Genomic DNA, 11,482 nt, shown 5'->3' with positions numbered 1-11,482 from the left:
ATAATAAATAGCTCCTCTACAAATGCGATCTGTCGTTTTTTTCACGGTTATTGCCTGACCGCTGCCTCGCTCTTCACATTTTGTGTTTTATTGGATTAGAACAGGTGATGCAAATAGGCCATAATGACTTATTCCCTCGAGCCCCTCGATGAAACGCAGCATATTGGTCATATAATTCTGATGGCCGATGGAGTGCAGGAGACGGGGAGACTATTGAGCGACAGCTTTTCTCTGCCAGGGTGCTGCACACAGCTGAGGGCATGCTCTAACTGGCACATGCCATCTGTCTGGAGGTTTGGGGACCGCGGTGTCGCTCCAAATGCGTGTCACTGCCGCTTGCACCGCGAAATGAGAGCGGGACGCCGGTCGATCAAGCTTTTTCACTGCAGCAGTTGGCCAGGGTTCAGGGAAACTGAAGAAGAGGAGGGAAGACTTCAGACAGAGGGAAGGAGATTTGAGTTCGAGGTCTGATGATCAGCCGGGACCCGGACGCCTCCTGTGACTTAATCAGCTTCAGGAGGTAGCCGGTCTCATCTCCCTCCGCAGAGGTAAGGGCTTTGTTTCACCTGGTTCTTTAGAGAGCCCATTTGTTCGGATGCAGTGTCAGTACGCCAAGCTTCCTCCGCTAATGATTCCTCAGGCGGTCGAGGTGCTGTCACGAACAGCTTTTTGCCAAAAGAGAGGATTGACTCCTCCCGGTACGGCACATCACTCTGCAGACTCCTGACTGCAAAGAGGTCAGCCAGCATGCTCCATGACATATCAGTATTCATGAAATTTCGCTTCATCCTCTGTACCCCCCGACTGTCTCTTCCTTGATCTCTAGACGTGTCGGGGGAGCACATTAGACCAAACGAGCATCTAACTACTAATTGCCGCTCATTTACATAAATGTGCGGCTTCCAGATGCCAGGAGTATGACTAGTAGGGAGGACAGCTGGCCGAGTGAACTCTGACCTATTCATTTTGTGTCTCCATGTTAGAAATGCCATTTATGAAAACCCCCTATAGTTTACAGTAAAACAGATATAATCAATGTTTTATAATAAAAAAAAAAGATACATTGCAGCGTGGAAAACTTAAAGAGAAAACTCTTCAAATAATTAAGAGAATCCATTATTCTAACCTCTTCTTCTCACACCGATCAGGCATAACATTATGACCACCTTTCTGATGTTCCCATGCCCCTCCAAAGCTGTGACTAATCTGAGAATATTCATGGGAGATGTTGTACATGTATCTCGATGAAAAGATGCCTCATGAAATCTAACGTGGAAAGCCATTGGATAATGTTCTTGCCAAAACTTCACACTTCTTTGATGCGTCGACACCAAGCAGATGACTACAAAAGTTGACCAGGTACACCAATTCGGCATAACATTATGACCGCCTTCATAATTTTAACATTTTAATTGTTTCGTTTTGAAACCTAGAGAATTAGGAGGTCAGGTCAACATGTTCCTTCAGGTGGTCGATGTTGTTTACTTCTCCTGTCGGTGGTTTTAATGGTTTTAACAGTTGGTGGCGTGGTTCACTTCCAGGTAGCTGGAAACAGTAGCCTGACAAAAGTCACTTTTGGATTTTAAAGTTTTAGGAACTCTTTGATGGTAGCCACCCGCCACACAGTAAAATCAGCATACCCAAATTAACACTGTAAGAGTTGATTTTAACACTTTTAAAGTGTCTATATGGGTCCACACCTCAGAGTGTTAATTTAACACTCTTTCGAGTCTTGGTACCTTTACTTAGATTTGACTCTTCTTGTAGTGAAATTTAACACTGCCTAACATCAACTAGTGTTAGTTTTAACAATGAACTCTCTCAGAGGACTATTTATTAACTACACAAGTGTTACCTCCATAACACTTAAAAGGTGTCAATATAATTCTTATAATCCTACAAAAAATACTTGGAAAATAAACTTTACTAAAATAAAATTGTAGTCATGTTTGGCTGTTCAAAAACATTAATTTTCAAACTTGCACCACAAATATTGGAACATGCAACAGTAAGGCACAATGTAGCATTAGCACCACTTTACCATGCTAGCTAGCAACTCCAAACCATTAGCATCATCTTATCACGTTTTATGAAAACATTTATTTTCAAACTTGCACCACAAATATGAGAACATGCAATAGTAAGGCACAATGTATGTATGTAGTGTTAGCACCACTTTAGCACACTAGCTAGCAACTCCGAACCATTAGCATCATCTTATCACGTTTTATATCTGTGGTTACAAAGTGCATGACTCGTCTCACTCAGCCAAAATGTCAAGCCAAATATACCGTTTACTGCCGTTACTCACTTTCTATGTTACAGTGAGGTCAGGCATGCATGCTAACCATGCTAACCTCTAGCTCATTAAGCAGGTGTTCAGGTGGTTAGCAACAGTGGGACGAGTAAAGTTTCCGTGACTCACCGCTGCAAAATGACTTTGGGTGCTTAACGCAACTACTATTTACCGACTGAGAGTTAATTATAATGGATTAACTCTACCCAGAGTAAAATTAACTCTACTAGTGTATGTTTACTTTAACACCAAGAATTCAACTCTTCTCAGTTTGCTGTGCAGTAAGTCCCCAGGAACTATATACATTTATTTTTTTTTTTATTTTAAATGTATGGTTGTCGGTTGTCTTTGCTACATTCAGGTGCTCGACTTAGTCATGTGTCGCTAGAAGTTCCTCTTGTGCCGAGAACATCGGGCACCTAGTACAGCGTTCTTTCATTTCAGTCCTAGAAACTGTTAAAAAGGTGGAGAACAAAAACAGAGCAAAAACTATGATGATGATTTGGGATGAAATGTGGACTGAACCTCATTATTTCTCAACCCAAACTTTGTTGAGAGGGAGGGTAAAGGAGAAATTGACAAAGAGTCAGACTAGACTCTTGCCTCTGGTGCTCACCATGAGGTCCAGCTCCTGCTCTCCAGTTGTTGCTTGAAACTCAGCTCTAACCCAAGACTGGTATGATGAAGAAAATCTGACAACCAAGCTTTCACTGGGGAAAAGGTAAAAATAAATCTTTATCTGTAGCTCCTCGCTGAGAGGAAATTATGAAAGACGTAATTTAGACGTAATTAAAGAAAACCAAGTACCAATTCAAAGTGTCCGCTCTCCAGCGCGCCTCACTCTTCAACTTTTAATGGACACCCATCTTTTCCTAACTCAGGGGACAAAATCTGAAAAAGGAAAACAGGGTATGTTGAATATCTATTAGCGTAAACTGTGAAACGTGTGAATGCTTAAACAGACAAAGTGTGAAAAAAGTTCAGTTTACTGCAAAAGCGCTGAAATCAAGACGCACGTCACAAAAGGGCGGCAAAGTAAGAAGTAAAGCGAATTGCACTGTAATCTTTATTCTCATCAAGTGAAAAGTACTGGAGCAAATCTAAAGAACCCCCGTTAACCCAGAAAATCAATTCGCCGTGGTATTTGCCGAGGCTGCTGTGCGCTGCCCAGGTAAGTTCACTCTTTATTTGTATTCACAGTGTGGGTAAAGCCGAGAATAATGAGCTCACACTCATGAGGCGCATTCTCTTCGCTCTCTGCCTGGCGGGTCAACCAAACAAGAGGAAATTCCAGCGGCTTGATTACGATAATAGCGGCGGCGCGGAAGACAAAGGGTGGAGTCATTTGCTTGGGGAGCGCAAGGCTTGAGAGTCTTATTCTGATTAGCAGAGGGGTGTTTTAGCAGCATGTAATATCAGGAATGTTAATAACAAACCAAAGAGTCACGCAACGCTCAATTTGAAAAACATCAAGTAGTCCAAAACTGAAGGGCATGTTGTTGTTGTTTTTTTGTTTCAGTGTTTCACACTGTATTTGGCACGATATGTTAAGCTTTCTCTATTGTTCTCTTCAGGGAAATACTCGGACACATCATATCTAGTTTATCAAAAAAAACACAAGGTTCCTGTTATTGTTTGCCGCGCTGATAGCGCTTCATTTTATTTCCGTAATTTGGTTTTTATTTTCAGTTTTATGCGAAGCAGTTTGCTGTGCTAGTTTTAAGTGCCTGCCCTATAAATAAACCTCATTATTACGTCAACATTGCCCTCGCGCTGACATGTATCTACCTGCAGACATTCATCACATTCAGCATCTCTTACCACAGGAGGCTGCATTCACGGCTCACAGCTCTGTGAGAGTGGGGCTGAGCTCTCAGGCCCAGCAGGAGGCTGCATATGAGCCCTATCATTAGGCAAAAAGTGTCACTATGTGCATGCGTTTGTGCAGAGACTATACTGGGATGCATTTTTTTTCTTTTTTCTTTTTTTTGGGGTCGTCCAGAACTTACCTGTCCTCGCCCGCCTGAGGCTTGTTCCGTACTGGATGCGGCACGAGAACGAGCCTCACATCCTCCACGCCTGCGCTGCAACCCATCAACCTCTCGCTTCAGCGGCAGGCGTGTGTGTCAACCCGCGAGAAGGTCCCTATGTTTGCAGAGGTCAAAGTCATCTGTCAAACCGGCGAGACGGCTGGCTGGCTCCACGGAGGTAATTGGTAGAGTTGCTTCCTTATAGGAGAAGCTTGACAAAAATCTTTCCGCGTGTCGGGGAGGTTCATTCGGGGGAGCACGGGCTTTTTGCTCGTGTGATATCTGGCTATGCTGAGAAGCAAACACACAAACCGAATGAGACGTATGGCATGGAAGAGACAAACGGTCTTGTGCACTGACACTTTTTGGCCCAGATGGAAAAAGCACAAAATATGAGAAGCGTTTACTGTATCTCCTACTGAAGCGCCCAGTGACGTCTCACTTGAGATGTAAATTGAGGCTGTAATGATTAAAGGAATCAGACCTGCAGCTTCACTGCTGTTAACACTAGATATGTGTTTGACTGAAGAGGTGGCTTGAAATGTGACATAGTTGTGTCTTAGAAATCACCCCTGGAGATGTTTTCGCTCCGGGCCAGGGATAACTTCCAATCACATTTTCAGGCCAATTTTATGGTTGCCAGGATACAAGACCTTCATATAAGGAGCGCTCCCAGTCAGACTTTAAGAATAGACAGCTGAGCCAAGTGGTGAAAAATCAGGGAGCTAGTTAACCATCTTCCCTCTTATTTCCCCTGTTTTAACTCCTCTCAGGAGGCCACGTTCCTGACAGCTGTGTCCGTTTCCTCGTCAATTAGCACGATATCGGAACAGGTGGCAGTGAAATAAGGTGGAACGTTAGACCATTGGCCACGGTAGAAATTACCAGTATTTGGTGAGGATAGCGGCAAAGTCAGTTATCAGACGCTTTTAGGTTGTTTCAGACATGTTTTGATGGTAGTTTCTTCTGTCAAAACCTGTCAGGTTTGTCTCAAACAACCTCTGATAAAAAAAATTTAAAAAATAGAAATCTAAAGAAAAGCTATCACATTATAGACACTGTGAATTGTGCCGGATAATAAAGTTGCATTTTGCAAAATTACGCTCAGGTCTTCCTAGCATTTTGATGTCTTAGAGCTCATTGTTTTAGTGCAGTAATCCACGGCTTGGGTGAAGCTTTTTTTTTCTTTTTTCAAAAAGCCCCAAATGAGCACATAAAGGTCACGTTCTACTTTCAGTGCTAAACAGACACAGTTACAACACTGAGTCTGAAGTGTCTTTCAGGAGAGCAAGGCTGCTTAAACATTTCTAAAAGGAGAGTAAATACTGGGCTTAGTCAGACACCTAACAGTGAATAAATGCTGTCGTTGCTCTATCCGCGTGCTTGCGTAAAATGGCAAATGTTTGCAAGACCATTGGCGATAACTAAGACGATATTACATCAGTGCTGTGTTTTCAGGTGACTTCGCTGCCCTCGTAAGGCCAAAACAGTCAGATGTTACTGCTTTAATGCAATTGTCACTATTATATACAGAAATGTGTACCACCCTGTCTAGTCACTGGGACATTTATGTACTTTAATACTGAGCCGACCTGCATGGCTCACTTTTCCAGTTAGACATCTCCAGAAAAGAACATTTCTATTTCTCAGCAGTAAAATATCCTCAGGGTGTACACGGAGAGACTTGTTCATTTTCGCCCATTTAAAGTTCCTCTAAATGGCATCTTACACCAAGGGCCAGTGACTTCCAAAGAATTGCTCTCCTAAATAGTCTGGGTCATAATGCTACTAATTAAACTCAAGTCTCATTGTTGTGTCTTAGCAGGGGGGCGTTGGGCCTGCGGCATTGAATCAAGGTTTTCTCAGTGTCCGTCTTCACATCAGCCCGTCCCCCCTGCTGTCTCTCCAAAATGAACGAGTCATTTCCAGGTCGCCTTAAAGAAGCAGTTACAGAGTTACCCGGCCCATCGCTTAAACTGCGCTTAAATGAAACTAATTAAAAGTTGAAAGTGGCCACCAATGGCGTTTAACGTGAGTGAGCAGTTTGTGGTGCTGAATCTTAAGCAGCAGATACAGCAGCTGTTAAATTAAGAGGAGATCCCTTCAGACAGAGGCATGTCAATGTGTCACGTAGCCCTGCTGATGATATTTCCTCATGTGGCCTCTGCAGAACTCTTTCAGGTTATTCCACTTTTATTTGCTCTGCTCATAATCTCTTATGGCTTCACTTGACATATAAAATAACATCAAAATGCACACAGCACAGACATATTTCAAGTTTGTACCCTGCACACACACTGTTAAGCTCCGCTCCTGACAGATACAACAATATCAATTTTATTTTGACTTTATTGTGATTGTGGATCCGTCTCGTCTGTTTTTTCTTCTACTCGTCAGGCAAGCGCTGGGCATGCGAGGTGAGGATGGGGCTCAGGGGCCCAGAGCAGCTCCATGAGATGACTCTGAGAGGTGCTACCTTCAGGCAACACTTCACTAAACAACTTTGACGCTCTCCTCGTGCTGTCTCATTCCCCCTTTTTTTATGGTTCAGTGGAGAGTGATTCCAGGGGAGAGAAACAATGGCGGGGATGAGGAAATGGAGGGAAAAGTGGAAGTAACTAGAGTAAACACAGACCGCTCAAGGAGATGGATAAAAAGGTGTAATGGAAGGGAGCAGCAATAGAAAACACACAGTCACTATTAATTGTGAGTGTGAATGTGTAAATGTGCCGATGACCTGGTGGGACTGCAGAAAATTGGAGCTGTGTATGTCCATGCAGTATTTAATCTATAAAACATGTAAAACTGTTTCCTGAATTAATATCCAAACATGGGGACCTGCACTACTAATAAGAAGGTTTAACTGCCAAATTTTAAAGCGAAGACACAGACTAGACCACAAGTAGAAATGACCCGACTGATAATGGGGATGTAATGTAGGTGTTGCTCGCATCAAGCTGCCATACAAAGGACCCATTTACTATGGTCACTTTTAAGTAAAAACATGCATGGAAATAAAATAGGCCCCACAATCGAACGTTGGGGTACACCACAGGAATAACACAAAGGTTTAAAGGCTTAAAGGTTACCTTAATGCCCACTACCTGATCTAGATCTGATGGACTCCATCAAACAGAGGAGCTGAACCAGTGCTGTGGTACATCGTGAAAGCTGAACTTGTGACATAATGTTAGAAGACATTTTTTTGAAAAAGAATAACATTTGATCAAGGCGGCAAGTTACTTCATTAAGTATTTATGTAGCTTGAATGAAGACATGCTTGAATGAGGACAGTGGAGAGAAAACCATAGAGCATCAGAGTGAGTGAGTAAGTAGGAAGATGAAAAGGTTTCTAGAGGATGAGCCGAGGGGACGGTTGGGGAATCAGGGTGCAGCGCCCAGGAGACCGATTAACACCATGCGTACATCTGGTCCACTCATGGTGACCATGGGGACAGCTGAGTTTAACGGGAAACAAGTGCCTTTATTCTCACCTTCCAGGCACTTTTTCATCATGTCTCCACTCCACTGTTTACACGGCGGATGAAGTGCTTCACAATGACTGGATAATTTGGCACTTGCATTGTGCTTTCCCATTATGAATCAACTCGTCTATTTTTACAATCAATTCCATTTTTTTTTCTTTGCAAGCTAACCTTGAAGATTGATTTGCTCTGACCTGCTTCAGCAAATAGAAACTCACTTAATTATATATTAAGTAAGAGAATGAATAAACTAGTAACATTATTTAACACATGTTATATGTACGCTGGCCTTAAACTTTGGATTCCTCCAAAGGAGGAAAGCTCTTTGATAATGGCTTTGTAAGCCCTCTGACGTGCTGCGATGCTCTCCAGCGCAACCGTAATTACTGCCTGACAGCGGGCAGAGGCCCCTCACAAAGGCTCGATAATCAGAGGCTGGTGATCGGAGCATGCAGCTCATGACCAAGGAAAGCAGCGGCGCTGAAAAGTAATTAAAGTCACCCGTAGTACGGAGCCATGCAAACTGCTCTCCCAGCTTGCTCCAACACCCCTCCTTGACTGCTCACTGTTCTGCTATTCTCTCTTTCCCCTTTTCCATCCTCATTCTCGTATCATTTTCTCTCACGTCCCGCTGCTCCACTTCTCCCTCCCCTATCTTCCTCTGAGCTCCCGTCTCGCTTTTCTCTCCCTCTGTCCATCATTCCTCCAGCCTGTGAGTGTTGTATTTTTTTCTCCTCTCCATCCATCACCTGCTGATTCATGAATGCAGCAGCTACACTTTATGTGCAAAAGCAGTGAATAAATGAACCACGGGATGCCTCAGCCCTCCTCCACGCACACACATTCCAAAACTGAGTACACCACAAGCTCCTGTCGCAGTCTACATTCAAATGTAATATAGCACAAATGCCTTAGGCCCAACAAATGCACACTTGCGTTCTTGCATTGTTTCTTTCCGTGTGTAATCTTTGCATGTATGCATAATTTATTGCCTCACGTAGATCTCTCAACCAACTTCTTCTTTTAAAGACGCCTGTCTAATATCATTCGCTGTGCGTGCTCCTTAGCTAATCACCAGCTAAGCCTTTGTGCTATGCAAAGAAGTGCAAGATTACCCCTTTCACTTCTCCCCCCTGTTCATAACCCCTTGGCTCATCCGTGGGGAGCTCAGAGTAAATGGAGAAAAAAAAAAAAGGGGTGAGGTCTTTGCGCAAGTATGTGGATTGGTGACCTAATCCCTTCTTCAACTTCTCATTTGGTTGGGGCGTCTCGGCCGCCACAGTATGGAGTTAATACTCACTCGATTAAACGCACACAGTCTTGCCCACTTAGGGACACGCCGACCAGGCAGCGAGCACTGGCGTGAAATGGAGGCGAGCAAAAAAGAAAGTGTTTGTGTTTATTCTCGCCCCTGATGATGAATAAAGTTCAGTTCCATTAGACGCAGCATGCTCGTCGTATTGTCATTAGCACAGGCACATTAAGTATACACTGAGTGATTTATAGAGGGGAGTTTCAGCTCGGTTTTACTTACCTGGCTCACCATCCTGGCTTTCAGCGGCAGTAGGATTTTCTTTTTTTTATTATCGTTATTATTGTTATTTTCAGTTAATAAAAGCTCTGTCCTTAAATCACCTGCTCAGCACCAGACAGCAGACAATTAACCAACAGGGCCGTAAAAATAGTGGAACATTCATCAGATAAAGAGACAGACCTTTTCCATAAGAGTTGGTCGAGACAGAAAACCAGAGCTAAGGGACAGTGAGCATGCTAATTCTCTAAAGGAAATAAAAATGATGGTAAATGAAGTGTATGTGCTGCTCACAAATGAATCATTTTTATATTTAAAACACATCAAATCACACTCTTATTGTGTGCAACGGTTTGGATATTATTAAAAAAATACTGTAGATGTAGTCATCATGTTTTGATTGCTGTAATGAATTAATACATAACATTAACATAGTTTCTAAGCAACCATGGGTTCTGGACGTACTCAGGTGCCTTCAAACTGTGCACTCTTCTCGTAAACGCACTTCTTGCCGCTGAGTTACCTGCTGTACGTATGCCCGGCTTCCTCTCAGGCGTGCAGGTTTGGACCCGAGTAAACGGACCTGACAAGGGTTAATGCTGCTGCTGAGTACAACTGATCTGTGCAGTTCCTCTGAGGTACAATGGGACCTATGTGTTGGACTTCTAATCCACGGGCTGGACGTGAGCAGCAAGTTGGCTAATGGCATTTGTAGAGAATAAGAATCATTACAAAGCTCAGTGGCATGAAAGGCTGCAGCCATGGCCACTCTATACTCATTTAGTTAACACAGCACTGTGCGGCAGACCAAATCCCCCCTACACTGCGCTCTTTGTTTAATTTTGAGCTAATCTCTTTGGCCAATGCGTTTTTTTTTTTTTACTCTGCAATCAGTTAAGGAAACCGCTGATTTATCATTTCTATAGGTTATAGATTAAGCAGCTTATTCAGTACGTATACCCCCATACGTAGCAAACAAACTCAAAAATCTCAATGAAATGGAAAGTTAAAAATCACTCTTCAAAACCAGGCTTTAAACGGTTTAATATTTATGTTATCCTTGTTTGACTTTGGTGTTTTGGATGCTCTTTTTACCCTCCTACACGAAATAATCAGCTCCTGTTGTGCCAAAATCCGATTCATAGCATGGAGTATGAAAAGCACAAAGTCGCTTAATTTCTATTCTCCTCACAGGGACGGGTGTGTGGCACGGAAATTGCTTGATTGTGCCTGAGCTCTCAGGTTTGTGGGAGAAAGCTAAAAAATATATATATTTTTTTTGTAGGCAGAGACTGTGCCTTTTGAACTAGGCAGCCCTGAAAGCACCGAGATACCGTGTGCCCCTTGAAGCATGAGTGACATGCATGAAAGGGTATTTTTGAGCGAAAGTGCAGATGGCTTCATTTCAGATTCTTCACTGAGGACAACTGCACTCGAGGACAGAAGAGGAGTGGAACATCTTGTTTTTAAATCGTTGTTTTTCCCATCTTAATCTCACCCTTCATTTAAAGTCCACAATTAAGACATAGCAAAAAAAAAAAAAAAAAACAAGAGTTGCTTGTAGAAGTTATTTTATTTAGATATATGAGGAGCTTACAGCATTTTTACATTTGGTCCACAGCTTCCAAGAATTATTCAGATCCTTACTTTCCATCCCGTGCATACTAGGACTGGTTTGGTTTTGACCTGGATTAAAAATATCCAGAACTGTCAACAAGGTTTCATGAGTGACACGAAGCTTTCAGGGACCGCTCCAGTGCACCCCATTGTCCCCATTAGCAGCAGCCATGAGTCAGTGATGTCAGTGTCAACACTGCAGCCTGAGTGCACAGAGCTGGTGACGGTATAATACATTTCCCGGAAACCTCGGTGGAACATACAATGGAACTCCGGACTGAAATTACATGCAGGCTATTTCCTATTCTGCTGCGGCTTTTACAGATAAATGGATGTAATGGCGAGCTCATGTGTGATGTAGAACGTGCGGTGTATATTCGGTACTTCAAATTGATCTTTTCTCTTTCGCCGGACTCGTTTACCTGCATGGGAGGCATTTATTCTACTCAGGCCAGCACAGTCAGTCCCTGGCGTCCTGTGTTAGAACGGATACGATAAGGAATAAAGATAGAAATGACACTTT

The 11,482-nt window shown here is 43.0% G+C and overlaps 1 long non-coding RNA gene across 1 annotated transcript; it reads left to right on the top strand.

The window, feature by feature from the left end:
• Positions 1–347: 347 nt before the first annotated feature.
• Positions 348–10,863, top strand: LOC125020203. Its single transcript, XR_007114177.1, has 3 exons — positions 348–548; positions 4,299–4,504; positions 6,724–10,863. It is a non-coding gene; the product is annotated as an uncharacterized LOC125020203 (long non-coding RNA).
• The last annotated feature ends 619 nt before the right edge of the window (positions 10,864–11,482 follow it).

This window comes from Mugil cephalus, chromosome 14 (genome assembly GCF_022458985.1).
Source record: "Mugil cephalus isolate CIBA_MC_2020 chromosome 14, CIBA_Mcephalus_1.1, whole genome shotgun sequence".
Classification (NCBI taxonomy): Eukaryota; Metazoa; Chordata; class Actinopteri; order Mugiliformes; family Mugilidae; genus Mugil; species Mugil cephalus.
The sequence above is the reverse complement of the archived record's forward strand: the minus strand, read 5'-3'. Positions and strand labels throughout refer to the sequence as shown.